The sequence below is a fragment of the Dendrobates tinctorius genome, unplaced genomic scaffold, assembly GCF_039654945.1.
Source record: "Dendrobates tinctorius isolate UK_male_01 unplaced genomic scaffold, ASM3965494v1 ptg000020l, whole genome shotgun sequence".
Lineage (NCBI taxonomy): Eukaryota > Metazoa > Chordata > Amphibia > Anura > Dendrobatidae > Dendrobates > Dendrobates tinctorius.
In genome coordinates, this window is record NW_027361688.1 from 53,759,464 (window position 1) to 53,783,654 (window position 24,191).

A 24,191-nucleotide genomic window follows, 5' to 3' on the forward strand; every position below is an offset into this window, starting at 1 on the left:
TGGCAGAAAAAACTGCTTGTACTTAACGTGTGTTTTTGATGCATTTTTCATACATAGATTTATACATCAATTGAATGGGTAAAAAAACAGTAAAAATGTGGTAAGAATAAAAGAAGAAAAAATGTACAGTAGCACAGAAGAAAGTAACAAAAAATGCAATTTAATGGAGAGTATGAATCAGAGTCTGGCTGCACAATTGCTGTCAAGTATATATTTTTTTCTGAAACACTGTGACATAAGAGAAAATATAATATGAAGAACCACTACACCCAGGGACTACAGGGAGAGACATCATTAGTCTGGTGTGGCCCTTGCCAGCTTTTCCCCACCCTTCAAGTGATTGACAAGTCGCTTCCATGTTTTTACTTAGCGAGACATCTGTCAATCAACTTGTTCGGCACTGGGAAAATCTGTCCGGGGGTGGCTCCAAACTAGTCTGGTGTCTGCCTATTGTCCCCAGCTTTTCAAACTATGGGGGTAATTTATCAAAGCTTTTTTGCAGATTTTTGGAGAAAAAAGCTTTGAAAAATGTCAATGTTATTGTTGAGGAGAGCCTTAAGTTCAAATACTTAATTAACCTCAAGTGTATTATTTCACCTTACATGAGCTTTTTCAGATCAAAGTGTGACACTAAAGATGGCTGCCATCTCCTGCTTGCCTCATGCCATGTTGTTATGGAACTGGAATTTCCAGTTCGGCCAAACCACCATGTGCTCCCTGGATCCACCCACGACAACGCCCACGGTGATGACCTCAAGGACCAACCCAGCCTGGTGACCTCATGGATCCGCCCAGACCAGCTCACTGCCCAACCCACTAACCAATGGAATACATCCGGACACTCCCATCTTAGAGTTAACTGAGCCCCTTCACAAGGGATATAAAAACCTGTTTGAATCAATAAAGCTCTCTTCTCTTGCTCTCTCTTGGAGCTGTGCCATACATTGATCAAGAGAGGTTACATCCAATTGTGTGGTATGATTTCTTTTAGTGCTCACTGATCAATACCCATTGGGCCAGGAGCAGGCAACTAGGGAACATTTCTTATTGTTCAACCTAACATTATTGGGCAATGAAAGGTTTCACAAAAAAATGCGACTTCTGGCGTTATGTCCTTCTTGCCCAAGTTCTGACAAAGTGGGGGGAGGAGGAGGGTTAGAATGGAGGCATCAATGGATGAGGAGGCCAATGATTGTCAAATTCATGACAAATGGTATTGTTCGCTAAGCCACAAATCATATTCCACCAGAGGCTGCAGCAAGATTTGTGGTGAGCCACACAGAGCAGTGAACGCCACTATGTGCCTGATTGATTAACAGGTGTGAGCCTCTCAATTATTCAGGAGTGTCTGCTTTAAAACACCGCCTCATCAAGATCAGCCAGAGAATCGCCGATCTTGATGAATCGCCCACTGTATTTTCTCGGAAATGATGAAGTGTAAAATATATCTGGCTGAAATAGTGCAGTCAGGCTCTAATCCTAACTGCACTTTGTTTTGGCAGCATGAAACAAGTCACAATTTCCCTTTAACTTTTCCATTTAGATGAAAAATATATTAATGCAGAAAACTGTTACTTGACAAACACTGCAAAAGTTGAGTATTGGATTAGTTTTCCACATCTAGATATCTTGATTAATTGTGGCATGTGTGTCACATTAAACATGTGACATCTGTATGGGTCTCTTAATTGTAAACAGTAGATATTTCATTGTCTTTTTGCATCAGAAACTCTTATTCCTGTATGTGGTGCAGTGATATGTGAGTTTATCAAGTTTTTGTATTTCTAATAGAAGGGAGAATATGCCACCCATACTAGCATAGAACCATGCAGCATGATTCCATTGAAATAGAAATGTCAAAATTATACAATTCAATACTCTATCAATATACACTGCACAGTAATTATAGAAGTACCATCATAACAGCAGAGAGCACAGTACTACTTTTCCATACATGAATATACATAAATATAAAAATTAGAGATTAGATCCTCCCCCCAATTATGTGCAGAGGTTGGGCACACGATACAGACACACAGAGATTTGTAGTGTACATCACCAGAGAACAAAGTTGTAATAGATGTAATGGTAAAATGGGACCGATATCAAAACCATTACTTGAGAGGGGACGTGTCACCCTCATATTGAAAACTGAAGCAAGGCTTCATCATAACCTGAAGGGAAAAAGAGCTAGTACTCTAAACATCTGATCCCTGTTCAGCCATGAGTCCATGACCTCCTGTTGTGAACAAGTAACTGAAGTTGGTTATCTGATGGAAAGCAGCCAGGAAGTCTATACTTAAGGCTGGAAGGTGACACTTTTAGCACTGGTGGATATAAGGCTTCCTCTGCTCAATAGAACTACAGGCTTCCTCTGCTCAATAGAACTACAGGCTTCCTCTGCTCAATAGAACTTCAACCAGACTCTTTGAACCTGAAAGTTATGAAAATTGAGTCTTTTGTGCAAGGCATAGGTCCTATAGTTATGGGAGACATATTGTATTTTTGGTGTCATGACGAAGTGGCAAACATAACACATTTACTTACATCGCAGTGTGGCCTGCTGATCAGCCCACAATAATATCATACAGAGGGATAACAATATATATACCATGTTTCCTATCTTTAGAAAGCTAAAATCATGATGGGAAATATGGCATTAATATCTCCTGCCTGGGACCTCCAAGTGGGCAGATATTCTGAAATCCCATAATTTTTTGGCATTGTAGCCACATAGAAAAGCCCCATCTGAGGTCACTAGTATGCATATTTTTGTGCAACCTCTCATTGCGCAAAAATCTGCAACACTTAATAACTTTTTAAATGTAGCAAATTTGAAAAAATCAAAGCTAGTGTCAACTATAGAACTATACAAACATCCTTTTAAAATATATATTAAATTGTACTAGTAACTAAACAAAGATTATATAAATATTTTACATCATTTTAAAATTAATTGCTTCCTACCAGGACATTGTTGCTTGTAGACAAGATGTCACTTGTAGAATCAGTTCCAGGAGCTGCAACTTCAGTGTCTATGAGATTCTCTGTGGGGACGTTCTGCACTGGTTTCAGATAAGCGATTTCATTCTGCTTGGAGTCCAGAGTCACACACACATCATATGAGAATGGGAAAGGTAAACTTGTATCACTGATCTCAGAAGGACATCCCAGGGTGAACTGAGGATACACATTTCTACTAAAAGCTTCAAAAGATGTTGGATTGTGAGTTTTTCTGCATTTATATAACATTGCAGTGAACACTGTGACAATGAATAACAGAGAGATCAGGCCTATAGCTAATACAAGGTAGAATGTTGTATTGGAGGCAGTTGCTGAGCTATTGGGTTGTCTTCTTATTTCCGGCACAACTTGCTGAAAATTTTCTGCTATAACCAAGTTGAAAGTGACTGTTGATGACAGAGATGGTATGCCATTATCTTTTACCAGAACTACAATTTTTTGCCTTAATGTTTCTATGTCTGGAAGATCTCTTCCGATTCTGATTTCACCATTATATTGCCCAATGGTTAAAATAGAAGGATCAGGAACTTGTAGTAAGTGATAGGAGAGCCAGGCGTTGTGTCCAGAGTCAGCATCCACTGCAATCACTTTGGTGACTAGGTAACCGTTCTCAGCAGAGTGAGGAATAAACTCAAATAATGCTGATCCCTCGGTGTCTGGTGATGGATAGAGGATCTTGGGAGCATTATCATTCTTATCAATGATACATATCCTCACTGTGATATTACTGCTTAGAGAAGGAGATCCACTGTCTTTAGCCATCACCTGGAACTGAAATTCCCGCAACTGTTCATAGTCAAATGATCTCTGGGCATAGAGAGCTCCGGTCATTGAGTTTATGGAGACATAAGATGTCACTGGGATGTCATCAATATTTTGGTTAATGATAGAATACATGACCCTAGCATTCTCATTTTCATCCAGGTCAGATGCAAGAATATTTTGTATTGATGTTCCTGCTGGAGTGTGCTCTAGAATATAAGAAATATAAAAAGGTTTTCCAAAAACTGGTTCATTGTCATTCACATCTGAGACAGTGATGTGAACTGTTTTCTTAGTGACCATTGGAGGAGAGCCTTCATCTTCTGCTATAATTGTGATGTTGTATGCTGACGTTGTCTCTCTGTCAAGTTCTCCTGCAGTTACAAGCTTGTAATAATTATTAGATGATGGAACTAGTTTAAATGCCTTTATTTCTGCAATTTGACAGTTCACGTCTCCATATTTCCCAGAATCCAAATCCTTTACATTAATCAATGCTACGAGGGTCCCAGGAGTAGAATCCTCTGGAATTGGAGTAGACAGTGATGTAATCGTTATCTCAGGAGCATTGTCATTTAAATCCAAAATTTGTATAGAGACAGTGCATTTGGAAACTAGACCTCCACCATCAGCAGCTTTCACAGTCATCTCATAGGTCTGTGCTGTTTCATAGTCTAGTTTTCCTATAGTCTTAATGACTCCAGTTTGAGAATCAATAGTAAACACTTGTTTGGCACTTTCAGGAATGTGACTAAATGAATATGAAATGTCTGCATTGGATCCTTCATCTTTATCGCTGGCATTCAAATGCAAAGCTACATATCCAATTGGAAAATCTTCATTTAAACTAACTTTATAATTTTTTTGACTAAATACTGGATAATTGTCATTTATATCCTGAACTTCAATCTTGATAATGGCAGTTCCAGTTTTAATAGGTTTTCCTCCATCAGAAGCAGTTAAAATCAATTCAAATTTTTGCTGCTTTTCACGATCCAAAGATTGCACTAGAGTAAGTTCTGGATTTTCCATATCAGATTTTTCCACCAGTGAGAAGTATGAATTGGGACTTAGGCTATAACTTTGTAAAGAATTGGTCCCTAAATCTGCATCTCGTGCATGTTCTAAAACAAATCTAGCTCCAGGTAATGCAGATTCACTTATTCTTAGATTAAATATTTCATTTGGGAAACTTGGAAGGTTATCATTTAGGTCTTGTATTTCAATTTTTACAGAATAAACATTTATTGGATTTTCAGCTAAAATCTCAAGATCTAGAAAACAGCTCTGCTCTGACCCGCAGATCTCCTCCCGGTCTATCCTGTCACTGACATATAAATTACCATTTTCTGCGCTGATATTGAAATAATTTCTGCTGTGATGAGAAACAATCCTTAACTTTCTCATTTTAAGGTTGCCGCTGTCCAATCCTAAATCTTCTGCAACGTTCCCAATGATAGAATTTAGCTTCAGCTCCTCTAGAATTGAGTAGTAGAACTGATTAGGAGCAGCCATAGAAAAGAAACAGAAGTAGAAGAATAGTACTTGCCAAGCCATGTCCTGGGTATAGTAAACAGATGAATTCTTGCAGCTGTACTCCCAATAACTTCTACACAAAGCTAAAATTGAAGGTTATTATCCAACACACAATAAAAGAGAGACAAATAGAAATCCAGCCTTGCTCCTTGTCCTGATCTGCAATGTCTGTGCTTTTTTAAAGAATCACAAGCGCCACACACTGTTCAAATTACTTATGCGTATTCTTAGGCAACAGCACCATCATGAGGAAAAATTTAGGTACTACCAGCAAACGTTCCTCAAGAAATATTTTTGCTTATTTTTGCTTATTCCTAGTGTTTGTAACAAAATTTGCAATTTTAGTTTGATTAAAATTAAACTGCAATATAAAATTAGAATCTTAGTTGAATGTTTTAAATACACAATGAGATTAAGCAGCTTAACAAACCATATAGTCCAATGAAACATTATTATCTCTACCAATGTCTTAAACACATCTCCAATTATTTATTTTTCTATTATATTTTAATTTCAAAATATTTGGAAATATTGAAAGCCTATTTTATCCAATAACTATTCCAAAAATGCATATATTAGCATTAGTGTGGTCATATCGCCTTGCATTTATCTTTATCCTCTTGTACTTAATAACATAAATAGCATACAAATTAACATACATTTGATAAGTAAGCTAGAAACAAGGTAAAAATGGGACAATGTCTGCAGAACAAGACTACACAAAAATTGTTTGTAGTCTGTAGAGAGATTGGTCTTAGCAGTTTATCATACACAAGAGAAAAGATTTTGAATGAAAACTATTTCCAAAGGAGCTCAAGGAAAACGTAGAACAGTTTTGTAACCTAAAGACAGATAATTTCTCTAATAAAATCCTTTCATTTTTAGTTGCAGTTGTACATGTTGAATGGAATAAACTTTATATGCCTTAGGTTTAAATATTTTATATACTTGTTTTAAATTAAAACCACATTTGACAAAAGAATAATATAAGGAACTTTTGCAACTTATACAGTATATTAAAAGATACCAAGTACCTGTGACATAAAAATCTAAAAAAGGGAATCTGCAGGATTTAACCAGTAAAACTATTTGTATGCTCATGTACCTTTTTCAGTGATAAGTCCAACAGTACCTTTACATGGCCAGTCTGTTCCACCATTTCTGAGAAATCAGTGTTTGATCTGATATGCAAATCAGGCAGTAGATCTGAAGTCTCTGTCACTCCAGCTCTACTCCCTGCCAAGAGCCACCTCCTCCTACTTGACTGAAATCCTGTAAGCTTTGTAAGTTTATGCAAAGAAGTCATCTGTCCAGCAGAAGGAGGTGGTGCTGGCAGTGAATAAAGCTGGAGTCTCAGAGGCTGCAGACCCTCAGTCTCATTTGCATATCAATTAAAATGCCCATTTTTAAGGAACAGACTAGTTTTGTAAAGGCACTTTTGAACTGGTCTTTGAAAAAGTTGCATGTGCATCTTGTATATATATATATATATATATATATATATATATATATACACTAGATGGAGGCCCGATGCTATCACAGCAGGAGGGTGGTAATATCAAGATGGGGCAGGCTTTGCAGCATTGAGAATCCCCATGTGCTCACCCATCTATCCACTCTCTTTCCCCATGTGCTGACTTCTCCTGTCTGTGCTCTCTTCTTTGACATGTCTACCCCATGTACTATTGTAGAGTTGGTGGGCCGGGCTGGGGGGTGGTCCCTCTGTATACCGCGCAGAGACATACAGACACAAGCTGAAGGCAAGCTTCGGGTGCAACAGGTCCAAGTTTATTCTCTCGCCGTCCGCCAGACGGCCTCACAGCACACCGCTCTTCTCTTCACAGCTCTCCGGTTACAGAACACATTGCGACACTGTACTTTCTCCGGGGACGTATATGTATGTACCTTCCCCTTTTACACTCTGCGACGCTTCTGACAGCTCCGTCACTGTGGCTGCCGTAGGCCTGTACGCCAACAGTAATTTTACTGGTCAAACGTCTTTCCAAATACGGTGTCCTACAACCGGAGCCTCGTCTATACTGCGGTACTTGATGTCAGGACCACCCCCCTGACTTCCTTGCTCCTCAGTCCCCCTGGTTGGGTTTTCCTCACAGTGCAGCAACTGTCACAGTCTCCTCGTCACTTGAGCTCCCCCTGGGGACTGGAACTTTCTGGAACCCTCCTGTCAAATTTATAACTTTCCCAGTTCCCTATAACTCCGCCCCCTATGACCAACGGTTTCTTAGCCCTAAGCTGATTTCAAGTACTATGCTCACACTCCTCCCTGCCCTCTAATGTCAGTTCAAGGTACTGCACATCACCTACACTTTCCTAGCTGTTTTCCCTTTTCAAATCTGACCAGTCAGTCCGTCCGTCAGGTCACCTTCCCTACACTATCCCCATTGTTTGCTGTCTCTCTCCATCCTGTGCTGAGTTCTCCCCTCATGTGCTGTCCCATTTGAGCTGTCTCCCCCTATGCTCTGTCTCTCTCACCCCTGTGCGCTTTCTCTCTACCACATCTGCTGTCTTCTCCTCTCATGTCATCTCTTCTTTGACCTGTGTACCCATGTGCTCTCACCCTTGTCTGCTCTCTCTCTCCACCACTGTGTTGTTTTCTGTGTCTGATCATGTACAGAACGTACCACAGCTCCTGGGCAGGGGAGGAAGCAAAAGACAATACTGACATTACAGCAGGGGATCACAGAGGATTCATTTTGTGAGGTAAAATGTTGTTTAAAACAGTCAGTGAAATATTTTACCTCACAAAATGAATCCTCTGTGATCCCCTGCTGTAATGTTAGTATTGTCTTTTGCTTCCTCTCCTGCCCAGGAGATGTGGTGTGCTCCATACACAGTCAGACACAGACAATTTTTAAAATAAACTTTCGTTCATGGGAAAACCCCTTTAATGTGACTGGCTTCCTCTTCCTGCATCTGCTGCCAGGATCAGTCGAATGATTCACTGCACCTGTGCGGAATTCATGCAGACGCAGTAAATTAGACTGCCGCCATCTTTGTGCAGACAGATAGCGGCGGTCACATTAAAACTGCACATGTGCTCCTCCTGTACAGAGATGGCAGCGGTCAGTGAATCATTCGGCTGATCCTGGCGGCAGCATGTTCACGACGGTGTTCCGCTGGTGGTACTGCGCAAGAGGCTGCGTACGATGTATACAGTGTGTGTGGTGCGTATGGTATATAAAGAGTGTGTGTGTGTGTGGTTCAAGTGGCGTATACAGTGTGTGTGTGTATGTGTGTGTGGTGTGTACAGGCATATACAGTATGTGTTTCTGTGTGTGTGTGGTGCGTACGGTGTATACTGTGTGTGGTGCGACGGTGTTCCATTGGTGATACCGCACAAGAGGCAGCCGTTTCCACATTGAGACACCCATCACTTGGGTGTCCCAATATGGCGGTCGGTGAACTCCCGCCACTTGGAATTCTGGGATGCGGACACATCTGGAAGGAACAGGATGTGAAGACATTACAAGGTAAGTATATATACACACATATATATATACATACAGTTTGGGGTCTGAAATCCTGCTGACTAATTCCCTTTAAAGTAAATTGTGTAACAAATTTTAATTACAGGAATTATATATAGGACACAGTATAAACTCAATCTATTATTATAGTGTCAGGGTCCTGTCAGCGCTGGCGTGCAGCCTCCGCTGAGCAGGGACTCACCCACACTGTAGGGGGGCCCGGGGTCAGGTACAGCTGGAAAGTATGAACAAGACCTGGGGACGCTGAAGTTTAGCAAGCAGTGAAGGACCTACTGTCATGTGACTGCGAGGGGCGGGGCTTAGCGTCCTGCTTCCAGAGTTGGCAGGATACTAAACAGACATACTCAGAGTCAGGAAAAACGGAGGTCATACACAGAGATAGCAGTAAAGTACCAGGGATGAGACAGAACAGATAGTCGGGGCCAAGCAGGGGTCAAAACTAAACAGACATAGAAGGTACCAAGCAGAATCCAACAAGCAATATCCAAAGAACAGACCGAGTCGTACACAGAGTATCAAGCAACCAGAACACAGCACAAACACACTCAGGGGTCACCACACTATGCCAAGGGCGAAAGTATAACTGACGGGGATGGGAGCTACCTGAGACTATAAGAAGCTTTCTCAGAACAAATGAGAGGCCACCATAATAAGTCCCAGGTGTGCAGGTAAGAGTCTGCACTGAGATCAAAACATTAACCCCAGAAGTGCAGGTCCACCAGCACTGGTATCATGACATAGAGCTTAGATTCTTCCCTGTGAATAAACCAGAGTAGCTTATTCACTATAAATGTTTTCAAGGAAGTCAACTTAATTTAATTTTCTAGCTTGAGTTTTCAAAATAGAAATTGAGTATTTTTTTCCAAACACTTAAAAATGTATCTGCATTTTTAAAAATGTCAATGTAAAAATCTTTTAATAAAACCATATTTAAAAAGATTTTTTTTACTGTACGATCCTAATCCATATAAAAAGAGTTTTACACTAACAACTTGAAAACACATATTTATACACTAACAGTTGCCATTTGTTGGAGCTAGTGTAGCAGTTTTAGTGTACAGTCCAGAAAAGTGTAATATAAGTCCATTCACTAGATGATTAGGGTTTCAATTAAAAATAACATCTCTATGATAAAGTAGGAGGCACATTCACGGAATCCTAGAATGGCAAATTTATTTAAATTGAAGAATATACCCGCCTCAAGGAATTACTATTATGTCTGCATGTAACCAAATAATTATTTTGAAACTAGTGGTTCTGCCATTACTACTGCTTCTAAGAACTAGCTATACAAATGCTTTTCTCAAATTAGTCCTAATACTCTGTGTACAAGTGTGAAGAGTTCAATGCTTGACAGTTGGTAGAATGCACTGAAGAGTAGGAATTAGCAACCTGTCTCAGCCAGCAAGTGAGCATTGACATAATTATTTGCTGCTTATATGTGAATCCCAACAAGTTCCGAAAGAGTTTAGGACCATGAATGGTAAATAATTATGGAGAAAAATCAATCAGATTAGGCTAAATATCCTAAGTTATGTGGCAAGAAGTGTTCAATGGTCAATATTGGCTATCCTCAGTGGAGACACAGCTTGAATTTTGAGTTTTTGAAGACAACTCTGGTTTGGTTAAATATCATTAGTCTTGTTGGAAGGCTTGATAAAGGGTCACCATTCACTTATAGGGTGGCTACCCCCTAATATTTTCCACTAAAGAGCCTGGCTTCTTCCATTTAGAAGAGGCACAAACTGGCAGGAAACACCATAGAATGTATTGACACAAATGCAGTGGTCAGACATTCCACTTCCTCTTATAGTTTTCGTATGGTGTATAAACCTAGTCCATACTGCAGCATGTAAAAGTTTGGGCACTGCTGGTCAAAATAACTTATTGTGAACAGTTAAGCAAGTTGAAGATGAAATGATCTCTAAGAGGCCTAAAGTTAAAGATGATGATTTTAATCCATTCTTCCTTGCTAAATTCTTCCAGTTTTGTGAGATTCCTGGGTTATCTTGCATCATCTGGTATTTTGAGGTCTAGCCACAGATTTGCAATGATGTTCAGATTAGGGAACTGTGTAACAGCATGCCACTCCCCCCTGTCTGTGCTCCTGGACTGTAATGTAATCAGGCCTAGGTCCACATCACTTGTACTGCATCTAGTGGGGCATTCTGTCTTTGTTCTTCTCAGCATGGGACTTATCCAATACACAAACCTGTAAGACAGAATGGAGCCGGTAGCTTCAGGAAGCTTCTCAATGTAGCCACATGTTAAAAGTTGGTGTGAACCTCCCCCATCGATGGGCTGATCCCAGGACAGAAGGGCTGGGATCTTATGCTGAGGTGAGATCCCAGTGACCGTGTGTATTGTAAGAAGCTGCCATGGGGGACTGGGTTGTGTCCCTCATCTGCTGGATCCATTGAATTCACCCAAGGACTATTTTTATTTTCCTGGTGTCCCTTTGTGTGGACTCATTGTGGACTCATTACGGACGCTGCAGAATTACTTTCATTTGTGTTGCTCCTGTTCACTGTTCCAATAAATCTTGTTTATCAGCCTGGTGTCTCTTTCTGCTCTGTTGCATACCCCGTCACAAACTGTGCTCTGCATTGTAAAACCTTCAACTTGAATCTTTAGAGCTAGTCTATTATGGATTCTGATGTGTATTTAGTATCATTATCCATTTGTAGAAGGCATCTCCTTTTAAACGTCACCTTTTTTACAGATGGTGTTATGTTTGCATATAGAATCTGTTAAAATTTCATTGAATCCATTCTTCCCTCTAACGTGAAATGTTATCAGTGTCATTGGCTGCAACACAATGCCAAAGCATGATTGATCCACACCCATGCTTATTCATTGGCCAGATATTTTTCCTAAAATTCTGTGCCCTTTTTTCTCCACACATACCTTTGATCATTGTGGCCAAAGAATTCTATTTTAACCTCATCGGTCCACAGGACTTGTTTCCAAAATGAATCAGGCTTGTTTAGATGTTCTTTTGCATACTTCTGATGCTGAATTTTATGGTGAGGATGCAGGAGAGGTTTTCTTCTGATGACTCTTCCATGAAGTCCATATTTGTGCATGTGTCTCTGAACAGTAGAACAATGTTCGACAACTTCAGAATCTACTTAATATTTATGAAGGTCTTTTGCTGTCAAGCAGGCGTTCTGTGTTATGAATGAGTCACCGTAGGAGGCAAAAACAGAAATGCTAGCTAAGTCCAGAAAACCAGAGAAGTTGGCAGCTATCGGATTGCAGACCCCTGAACCTATCAACACAACTAGCAGTAGCCGTGGGGGGTTCCTACGATGCCCTAGACCCCTCGATCACAGCCGGAGGACTATATAGCCTAAAGACAGAAAGGGAAATCTAAACTGCCCCAGAGCAGACCCCAAAGCAAAAGGCAGCCCCCAACATATAATGACGGTGAGGCAAGAAGAAAGAACACTAACACAGACAGAAAGATAGACTGAGCAAAGACGGGGCCCAAGCTAACTAGATAGGAAAGGACAGGAAGGCTGCTGTCTGCAATCTGTGAAAAACCCTATGAAAATAAGATCCAACAAACTGACAGTGAAAAAAGGCCCTGAAGACGCTAGGCTTCAAAAAGGCTATGTCAGCACTCAGGAATATTCTGAAGACAGAGCAACCGGCAAAAGGAGATTCAGCTCACCCCAGCAGGGAATGGCAGAATCCAGAAAAGCAAGGCAAACAAAAACAAAACACAAATGCTAACAGGCAAAGCAGAAAACTTAGCTTTAGAGGAGCAGGAATCAGACTGGTCTCCAAGAAGTCCACAGAGAAATCACCCGCAGGGCAGAAGGGCGTCGGCAGCCTTATATCCAGTCCGTGACTCCACTCAGCCAGTCATCATCATTAGGCTCAGGTGCCTGATAATCAGGCTCATTACCTTCCTTTACCAGAATAGGGAGTTCACCAGACCTCAGTGATGAAGGGGAAAATGAACTCACAACAGTACCTCCCCCTTGTGGAGGGGTCACCGAACCCTCAACCACGCCACCAGGGCGATCAGGGTGAGCCCGATGAAAGGCACGCACCAATCTTTTGGCATGAATATTAGAGGCAGAGACCCTGGAATTATCCTCCTGACCATAACCCTTCCACTTAACCAAATACTGGAGTCTCCGTCTAGTCAGACGGGAATCCAGTATTTTCTCTACCTCATATTCCATGTTACCTTCAACCAATACAGGGTCCGGAGGTGCCACCCCAGGAACAACTGGTTCAACAAACCTCTTCAACAAGGACTTATGGAACACATTATGGATCTTAAATGTGACAGGAAGAGCCAAACGAAGAGACCGGATTAATAATCTCCAAAATCTTGTAAGGTCCAATAAATGTAGGCTTAAACTTAGGAGAAGCCACCTTCATAGCAATATTTTTTGATGATAACCACACCATATCACCAATCTTAAACTGGGGACCAATGGTCCTATGTCGATTGGAAAACCGCTGGGCCTTTTCCTGGGAGAGAGATAACTTATCCACCACTTGGTCCCAGATCTGGTGCATTCTCTCCACCACAGTGTCAACACCTGGGCAGGCAGAAGGCTCCACCTGCCCTGAAGAAAATCGTGTATGAAACCCAGTTACAAAAAATTTAAAGCAAATTCAGCCAAGGGCAAAAATGAAACCCAATCATCCTGATCAGCGGAAATAAAACATCTCAAATACGACTCCAAGGTCTGGTTTGTTCTCTCTGTCTGCCCATTGGTCTGAGGGTGAAAAGCAGAGGAGAAGGACAACTGAATTCCCAGCTTGGAACAGAAAGTCCTCCAAAATCTAGACACAAACTGAACTCCTCTGTCAGATACTATGTTCTCAGGAATCCTGTGCAAGCGAACCACCTGTTGCAAAAACAGGGGCACCAACTCAGAGGAAGACGGCAACTTAGGGAGTGGTACAAGATGAACCATCTTAGAGAACCTATCACAAATCACCCAAATAACAGTCATTCTTTGAGAGACCGGCATATCAGAGATGAAATCCATTGAAATATGGGTCCATGGCCTCCTGGCGACCGGCAAAGGCATCAACAACCCACTAGAGCAAGAACAAGATTTAGACCGGGAGCAAGTCCCACTGGACTGCACAAAATTCCTGACATCATGAGACAAGGTGGGCCACCAAAAAGAGCAACTCACCAGATCTCTAGTACCAAAAATACCTGGATGACCAGCCAATGCAGAGCAATGAACCTCAGACATCACTCTCTTCTTCCACTGGTCAGGAACATACAACTTTCCACTGGGACAACGCTCAGGTTTGTCCTCCTGGAACTCTTGCAGAGCAAGTCTCAAATCGGGCGAGATGGCAGAAAGAACTACCCCTTCGCCTAAGATGGTAGCAGGCTTGGTCACCACAGGAGAATCAGCAAAGAAACTCCTAGAGAGGGCGTCTGCCTTGACATTCTTAGTTCCAGGAAGAAAAGAGACCACAAAATCAAAACGTGTAAAAAACAAGGCCCATCTAGCCTGTCTAGGGTTCAAGCGTTTAGCCGACTCTAGGTAAATCAAATTCTTGTGGTCAGTGAGGACCACAACTTGATGTTTAGCTCCCTCCAACCAATGTCTCCACTCCTCAAATGCCCATTTCATGGCCAACAGTTCCCGATTCCCCACATCATAGTTACGTTCAGATGGAGAGAACTTTCGGGAAAAGAAAGCACAGGGATTCATTTTAGATGTTACAGGATCCTTTTGGGACAAAACAGCTCCTGCACCAATCTCAGAAGCATCCACCTCTACCTGGAACGGAAGTGAGACATCAGGTTGCCGCAAAACCGGGGGCGGAGGTAAATCTTCGCTTCAGCTCCTGAAAGGAAGCAACAGCCTCCGGAGACCAATTCAACACATTAGCACCCTTCTTAGTCAGATCAGTCAATGGCTTGGCAATACTAGAAAATTTTGCTATAAATTTCCGATAAAAATTAGCAAAACCCAAAAACTTCTGGAGGGCCTTCAAAGAAGTGGGCTGAACCCAATCATAAATGGCCTGTACCTTGGCTGGGTCCATTTCAATAGTTGATGGAGACAAAATAAATCCCAAAAATGAAATCCTCTGTACTCCAAAAAGGCATTTCGATCCTTTGACATACAGGGAATTCTCCCTCAAGATCCGGAACACAGTCCGAATATGTTCCACATGAGAATCCCAATCCTTGGAGAAGATCAAAATATCATCCAGATAGATAATCAAAAATCTATCGACAAAGTCTCGGAAAATATCGTTCATGAAGCACTGGAAGACAGAAGGGGCATTAGTGAGCCCAAAAGGCATCACCAGGTACTCAAAATGTCCCTCCGGAGTATTAAACGCCGTCTTCCATTCATCCCCCTGCTTAATGCAGATAAGATTATACGCCCCCCTGAGGTCAAGCTTTGTAAACCAGCAAGGACCTCTAACTCTAGATAATAGATCCGAAATCAGGGGTAACGGATACTGATATTTAATAGTAATTTTGTTGAGGGCACGATAATCAATACAAGGCCTTAAAGAACCATCCTTTTTGGCCACAAAAAAAAAAAACGGCACCTAAGGGTTAAAGAGGATGGTCTAATATGACCCTTCTCCAATGCCTCCTTAATATAGGATCGCATAGCCTCGTGCTCGGGTACAGATAAATTGAAGAGCCGACCCTTGGGAAATTTACACCCCGGGCTCAGTTCAATTGCACAGTCATAACTCCTATGAGGAGGCAAAGATGCAGACTCATTCTCACTAAATACATCATAAAAGTCCGCCAAATAGTCAGGAACATCATGCGACTGAGGAGAGGTGGAAAAAATCGGAGCCTCACTAAAGGCACACCGACAACCCCAACTCACCACAGACACAGATTTCCAATCCAAAACTGGATTATGAATTTGCAACCAGGGAAACCCCAGAACAACGGCATCATGCAGACCATGCAACACCAAAAATCTGCAATTTTCTTGATGGTCTGGGGCGACCCGCATGACCACCTGGGTCCAAAACTGAGGTTTATTTTTCGCCAAAGGAGTAGCATCAATCCCCCTCAAAGGGATAGGCGTCTGCAGAGGTGTCATCGGAAATCCACAACGTTTAGCAAAATCCAAGTCCATTAGGTTTAGCGCTGCTCCTGAATCCACAAAAGCCTTGGCGGAAAATGTGGACAGGGAGCAGATCAGAGTAATTGCCAGAAGAAACTTAGGTTGAACACCACCAACAGAAAACGTGTGTGCAAAGTGTTTCTCTCGTTTAGAACAAACAGAAATAATATGTGAGGCATCTCCACAGAAAAAACACAGCTTATTACGCCTTCTGAACTCCTGACGTTGCGCCCTAGACAAAACTCTATCACATTGCATAGGTTCAGACGTCTGTTCAACCGGTGGCAACACCTCTCGTGCAATCCTGCGTTCACGTAAACGCCGATCAACCTGAATGGCTAATGACATAGAATCATCCAGACCAGAGGGAACAGGAAATCCCACCATAGTATCTTTTACGGCTTCTGACAAACCCTTCCGAAAGAGAGCAGCCAAGGCATTATCATTCCAGGTAGTAAGGACCGCCCACTTTCGGAACTTTTGACAGTACAACTTTGCAGAATCTCGACCCTGGTTCAATGCCAACAGGGTCTTTTCAGCCTGATCAATAGCATTAGGTTCATCATACAACAACCCCAAGGCTTGAAAGAATGCGTTCACATTAGTCAGAATAGGATCATCTGGTTTCAAAGAAAACACCCAATCCTGCGGATCGCCACGCAGCAAAGAGATGACAATTTTAACCTGCTGCGCGGAGCTCCCTGACGAGTTAGGCTTCAAGGCAAAAACTAATTTACAATTATTTTTGAAACTCAAAAATTTAGATCGATCCCCAAAAAATACATCAGGTGTAGGGATCTTTGGTTCAACAGCATGCGAACGAGCAAGGTAGGCGGAAATTCCCCGCACTTCCGCAGCGAGCTGCTCCACATGATCAGACAATTGCTTTATCTCCATTGAGAGAAAAAAAAAAATTCCCCCTACGGCCACAGAGATATAGAGGAAAGAATATACACACTCTTTTTTTTTAAACACAATTCTTTCCTGCTATTGAGTACCCTAGGATCTGCGGTATGGCGGGTGATTCAGTTATGAATGAGTCACCGTAGGAGGCAAAAACAGAAATGCTAGCTAAGTCCAGAAAACCAGAGAAGTTGGCAGCTATCGGATTGTAGACCCCTGAACCTATCAACACAACTAGCAGTAGCCGTGGGGGGTTCCTACGATGCCCTAGACCCCTCGATCACAGCCGGAGGACTATATAGCCTAAAGACAGAAAGGGAAATAGGGAAATCTAAACTGCCCCAGAGCAGACCCTAAAGCAAAAGGCAGCCCCCAACATATAATGGCGGTGAGGCAAGAAGAAAGAACACTAACACAGACAGAAAGATAGACTGAGCAAAGACTGGGCCCAAGCTAACTAGATAGGAAAGGACAGGAAGGCTGCTGTCTGCAATCCGTGAAAAACCCTATGAAAATAAGAGCCAACAAACTGACAGTGAAAAAAGGCCCTGAAGACGCTAGGCTTCAAAATGGCTATGTCAGTACTCAGGAATATTCTGAAGACAGAGCAACCGGCAAAAGGAGATTCAGCTCACCCCAGCAGGGAATGGCAGAATCCAGAAAAGCAAGGCAAACAAAAACAAAACACAAATGCTAACAGGCAAAGCAGAAAACTTAGCTTTAGAGGAGCAGGAATCAGACTGGTCTCCAAGAAGTCCACAGAGAAATCACCCGCAGGGCAGAAGGGCGTCGGCAGCCTTATATCCAGTCCGTGACTCCACTTAGCCAGTCATCATCATTAGGCTCAGGTGCCTGATAATCAGGCTCATTACCTTCCTTTACCAGAATAGGGAGTTCACCAGACCTCAGTGACAAAGGGGAAAATGAACTCACAACAGTTCTGATTTGCATCTCCAGCAATCCTACAAGCAGCTCTCACTGAAATTTTGCTTGGTCTTCCAGATTTGAACTCCATTGTTACTGTGAACTTCCATTTCTTAACCACATTTGGAAACTGAGGAAAGGGCAACTTGAAAATGCTTTGCTATCTTCTTGTAGCCTTCTCCTGCTTTGTAGGCCTCCACCATTTTCATTTTCAGAGTGCTAGGCAGCTGCTTAGAAAAATCCATGGCTGTTGTTTTTTTTGGCACAAGGTTAGCGGAGGCAAAGTTTTTATAAAGCTGGGAAATTTTTATCACCTGGCCTTTCCTAGCGATGACAGTGAACAAGCCATAACCCTAACAGGCTAATTAAGGTCTGAAACCTTGGTCAAAGATATCTCAGCACACAAATCTCCAAGGGTGTCCAAACATTTGCATCGGCCCATTTCCTTTTTGTAATTTTTAAAAAAATAAGCAATTGGAATATTTTTCTCTATTTTTTGCCTGAAATACAAAGGAAATGTGACATCTTTAACTTTAGCCCTTTTAGAGATCATTTCATCTTCAATTTGCTTAACTGTTCAAAATAACAGTAGGTTTGACCAAGGGTGCACAAACATTTTCATGCCACTGTAGACGGTTTTTATATACATAATCCATAAAGCAATAGATATAGCCCTGGACCACAGGGCTGGGATGGGAGTGATTAGTTCGCCTTGTGTGTTAGAGTCCACCATACTCTCTTTAAACAGCACAGACATAATCATCCACAGGAAATTATAAAATTACTGAACTTTATCCTCCATATATTTTAATTCCATATCCAATGTACACAGTATTTCAGTATCACTGTTGCACTGCTGCCTCATTCACCGAGTCCCTCTGTCAAGCAATGTTTTGGAGGATCAAAACCTCTTGCTCATACACATAAGCCACATATACGTTAAAATAAATGCTTGCACGTTTTCATGTAATTGCTAAGTAGAACCTGAGTAATGAATATAATTTAAGCATCGTTTTGTGATTTGATTTTGCATCCTTTTTTTGTGTAGTCTTACTGTTTTAATGGTGCATATAATATTTTATAAACTCTTTGTCTAGAAACATTAAATAATGTAGAGTAAAACAAGTTCTATTGTTTTTCAAACAAAGTGAAAAATATATCTTACCTGTGTAACTTGTTCAGTAGACATATTGCCACCAACAATAACAGAATCACCAGTGTCTATGAGATTCTCTGTGGGGACGTTCTGCACTGGTTTCAGATAAGCAATTTCATTCTGCTTGGAGTCCAGAGTCACACACACATCATATGAGAATGGGAAAGGTAAACTGGTATCACTGATCTCAGAAGGACATCCCAGGGTGAACTGAGGGTACACGTTTCTACTGTAGGACCCAAATGTTGGTGGTATACTTGACTTACGGCACTTAAAAATAAGTGCAATCAATACAGTTATAATGAACAATAAAGAAATCAGAGCTATGGTGATTACAAGGTAGAAGGTGGCACTAGAAGGAATACTTGATGTACTTGGTTGACGCTTTATCTCTGGTAAAACTTGCTGAAAGGTTTCTGCCACAACCAAAGTTATAGAGACTGTAGATGACAGTGAAGGAACACCATTATCTTTAACCAGAACCACAACTTTTTGCTTCAAAGACTCTGAGTCTGGAAGATCTCCTCCAATCCTGATTTCCCCAGTATATTGACCAATGGTGAATAATGAAGGATCGGGAACTTGTAGTAAGTGATAGGAGAGCCAGGCGTTGTGTCCAGAGTCAGCGTCCACTGCAATCACTTTGGTGACTAGATAACCTTTCTCAGCAGAGTGAGGAATAAACTCAAATAATGCTGATCCCTCAGTGTCTGGTGATGGGTAGAGGATCTTCGGGGCATTATCATTCTTATCAATGATACATATCCTCACTGTGACATTACTGCTTAGAGGAGGAGATCCACTGTCTTTAGCCATCACCTGGAACTTAAATTCCCGCAACTGTTCATAGTCAAATGATCTCTGGGCATAAAGAACTCCAGTTATTGAGTTTATGGAAACATATGAAGATACCGGAATATTATCTATAGCTATATTTATTATGGAATATATTATGCGAGCATTTTCGCCGTCATCTGGGTCTGATGCATGGACACGAAGCACTGAAGCTCCAGCTGAGGTCTGCTCCAAAATGTGAGCATTATAAACTAATTTTTCAAAATTTGGTGAATTGTCATTGGTATCTGAAACAATTATATGTATTGTTTTCTTTGTGAGCATTGGAGGAGATCCTTCATCCTCAGCAATGATTGTGATGTTATATGTAGATTTTTTCTCTCTATCTAAGTAAGTTGCAGTCACAAGTTTGTAATAATTATTAGATGATGGAATCAATGTAAATGTAATAGTTTCTGATATCTGACATGTAACTTCACCATTTTTCCCTGAATCCAAATCCTTAACATGAATTAATGCCACAAGTGTCCCAGGTGCCGAATCCTCTGGAATAAGTGTCAATAGCGAAGCGAGCATTATTTCTGGGGCTTTATCATTGACATCCTCAATCTGTATTATTATGGTACATTTGGCAAGAAGACCTCCACCATCTGTGGCTTTGACAGTCATCTGGTAAGTTTTCATTATCTCATAATCCAGTTCTCCTTTTGTGTTAATGGCTCCAGATCGAGAATCCAAAATAAAAACATCAAGTGCTTTTTCAGGAATATGATTAAATGAATATGTAACGTCTCCATTGGATCCTTCATCTTTGTCTGTGGCATTGAGTTGAAGAACAAGAGAACCACGTGGTGAATTTTCACTTAAATGGATTCTATAAGTATCTTGACTAAAGACAGGATAATTGTCATTTGCGTCTTGTACAACAATTGTAATGCATGCAGTTCCAGTTTTCAGAGGTTTTCCGCCATCAGATGCTGTCAGAATTAATGTATATTGTTTTTGCTTTTCACGATCCAGACTTTGCTCCAAGATCAGCTCAGGATGTTTTGTTCCTTCACTGTCAGTTTTTTCCAATAAGGAAAAATATGGATTTGAGCTCAAAGTATAACTCTGTAAGGAATTAGTGCCAATATCTGGATCAAGTGCATTTCCCAAAATAAAACGTGAACCCGGAGAAGAGGACTCACTTATTCTCAGCTCCAACATATCGTGAGAAAATGTTGGTGAATTGTCATTAATATCTTGGATTTCAATCTTGACTGGAAAAACATTCACAGGATTTTCAGCCAGAATCTCAAGGTCCATGATGCAGATCTGCTCTGACCCACACAGCTCTTCTCTATCTATCCGCTCACTTACATATAAATTGCCATTTTCTAAACTCACGTTGAAATAATTCCTGTTGTTATGAGAAACAATTCTTAATTTTCTGATTTCTAATTCATTAGTATTTAATCCCAAATCTTTCACCAAATTCCCCACTGCGGCATTTATCTTCATCTCTTCTGGAATGGAATAGTGAAGTGGATTAGAAGCAGCCACAGAACATAAAGTAAAGCAGAGAAATACTTGCCAAGCCATGCTGTCAATAGAAGAGGAGTCTTCACTTTTCATTAAAATCCAAGGAAAACTGTAATGTTTAATCCTGAATTATAGGAAGAAAAGTGTCCGAATACAAAGAGCAGGAGTGGGAATGTCACTATCCTTGTCTAGGATCTGCTGTGTATGAATATAGTATGAATCCACAGCTCCACACAGAATATTCTGCTTCTCTGCCATCTTATCCAATACTGACATCATGAGGCTAAATGTAAGAACTACAAATTCATTTTTATGAAGCTATATATTCTTTTAATTTATTAGATTACTCTTTTAACTTGTTAGTTTATACCTTGAAAAAAACGTAACAAAGAACAAAACTATATTATTTAAATATTTTTAAATAGACAATTGCAATGATATTGTCATTCGAAAGTTGCATCTCTACAAAAACAAATAATTGTATATATTAAAAAATGTATGAATACTCAGAACTCGCCATAATAACACATTGCTCAAAAATGTTAAAATGCCCTATTGGATAAAAAGGCTAGAAAGGATACTTACCAAGAACAAGTTTCAGGAGAAAGACAAAAATATTACCTCTGTAACAAAAACTACCTGCACAAACAATTGTGCAATGTAATGCCCTGAAAAAAATCCACTTAATTATTTACATTTTTGGAGCTTTAACATCCATATAAAATAAATAAAATGGACATTTAACCCCTTAGTGACAGACAGAGCAAATTTTTACAATTCTGACCACTGTCACTTTATGTGGTTATAACTCTGGAACACTTCAATGTATCCCACTGATTCCGAGACTGTTTTCTCATGACATATTGTACTTCATGTTAGTGGTAAAATTTCTTTGATATGACTTGCCTTTATTTATGAAAAAAACTGAAATTTGGCAAAAATGTGGAAAATTTTGCAATTTTCAAACTTAATTTTTGTACCCTTAAATCAGAGAGATATTTCACACAAAATAGTTAATAAATAACATTTCCCATATCTCAACTTTACAACAGCACAATTTTGGAAACAATTTTTTTGTTAGGACGTTATAAGGGTTAAAAGTTGACCAGCGATTTCTCATTTTTCCAACAAAATTTATAAAACCATTTTTTTAGGGACCATCTCACATTTGAAGTGAGTTTGGGGGGGTCAATATAACAGAAAATACCCAAAAGTGACACCATTCTAAAAACTGTCCCACTCAAGGGGCGCAAAACCACATTCAAGAAGTTTATTAACTCTTCAGGTGCTTCAAGAGAACTAAAGCAATGTGGAAGGAAAAAATGAACATTTTACTTTTTTCACAAAAAGTTTACTTTGGAACCAATTTTTTTTATTTTCACAATGGAATCAGGAGAAAATGAAAAACAACATTTGTTGTGCAATTTCTCCTGAGTATACAAATACCCCATATATGTGGAAAAGCCACTGTAGGGGTACATGGCAGGGCACAGAAGGGAGGGAGCACCGTTTGACTTTTTGAACATAAAATTGGCTGGAATCAATGGTGGTGCCATGTTGCATTTGGAGACCCCCTCATGTACTTAAATAGTGGAACCCCCAATTCTAACTCCATCCCTAATTCCAACACACCCTTAACCCTTATCCCAACTCTAACCATTTCCCTAACCTAACCACAACCCTAACCCCAACATACCCCAAACCCTAATCCCAACCCTAACCATAACAATAACCACAAACCTAACCCTAACACACCCCTAACCCTAATCCAAACCCTAACCATAATCCCAATCATAACCACAACCCTAACCCTAGAACAACCCTAACCCCAGCCCAACTCCAATTTTAGCCCAACCCCAGCTATTAGCCCAACCATAACACTAACTCTATCCCTAATGGAAACATGGAATTAAATACATTTTTTTACTTTATTGTTTTTACCTAACTAAAGCGGTGATAAAGGGGGTTTGATTTACTATTTTTTTATTTTGATCACTGTGATAGTGTCTATCACAGTGATCAAAATGAACCAATAGGAAAAATTTCCTTCTGTTTTGGGTGCCAGCCCACAGATCTTGTTGGGCGCACTGCGCATGTGCCCACCATTTTCTTCCCAGAAGAAGATGCCAGCTGCCGTGGGGGGATGCAGGAAGGTCCAGGGACAAGGGAGGTACCGAGGGGAATCAGGGGACCCCATTTCTCTCTCCCCTGATGTGCGATCACATCAGAGGAGAGAGAAATTACATTTTTTCTTTGTTAGCCTTTACTCCGCTAATAACAGCAATCCCAACACTGGGGTCAGTAAAAACGACCTGAATTATGTTCTCTGGGGTCTCGTAGAAATTTCGACCATGGGGGGCGCTATACACTTATTTCTCAGTGCCGGTAAAAAGTGGTTCTGAGAAATAAGTACCCTTAACTACCGCCATTAAAAGGCGTATTGGCAGTCATTAAGGGGTTAATAGTGAAAGAATAGTGTTAGAACGTCCTATACATCTTTGCAAAAAAAATCTAAAATTAAAAAGTAATGTAATGTTGCACTAGGACTTATTTTAATATGGATTCCATGTAGATATATAGATTAATGATATTAAACATCAAACTTCATTCAACACCTTGCAATCATGGGTTGTTGTTTTTTACCATGTAAATTACTATTTAGTAACCTACAGAATGTGTGTTAGTATAAAGTTGGGGACAGAAGGTACAATGTATGTCTTTCGCATTATTCAGGATTAGTGAATCATCAATCTGCCCTTTAGTTTCCTAGTAAAGCATACATCACCAGTTCACTTACTCCTTTCATAGAATATATACATTTTTAACCTTAAAACATAACTTATGAACATCCTACATAGACTACACAATATAGTATTATAGGTTTTACATTAACTGCAGATAGAGGAACAACAATATTAATCTGGTTTTGTTTGTCATAACTCATAAATAAATAAGTTG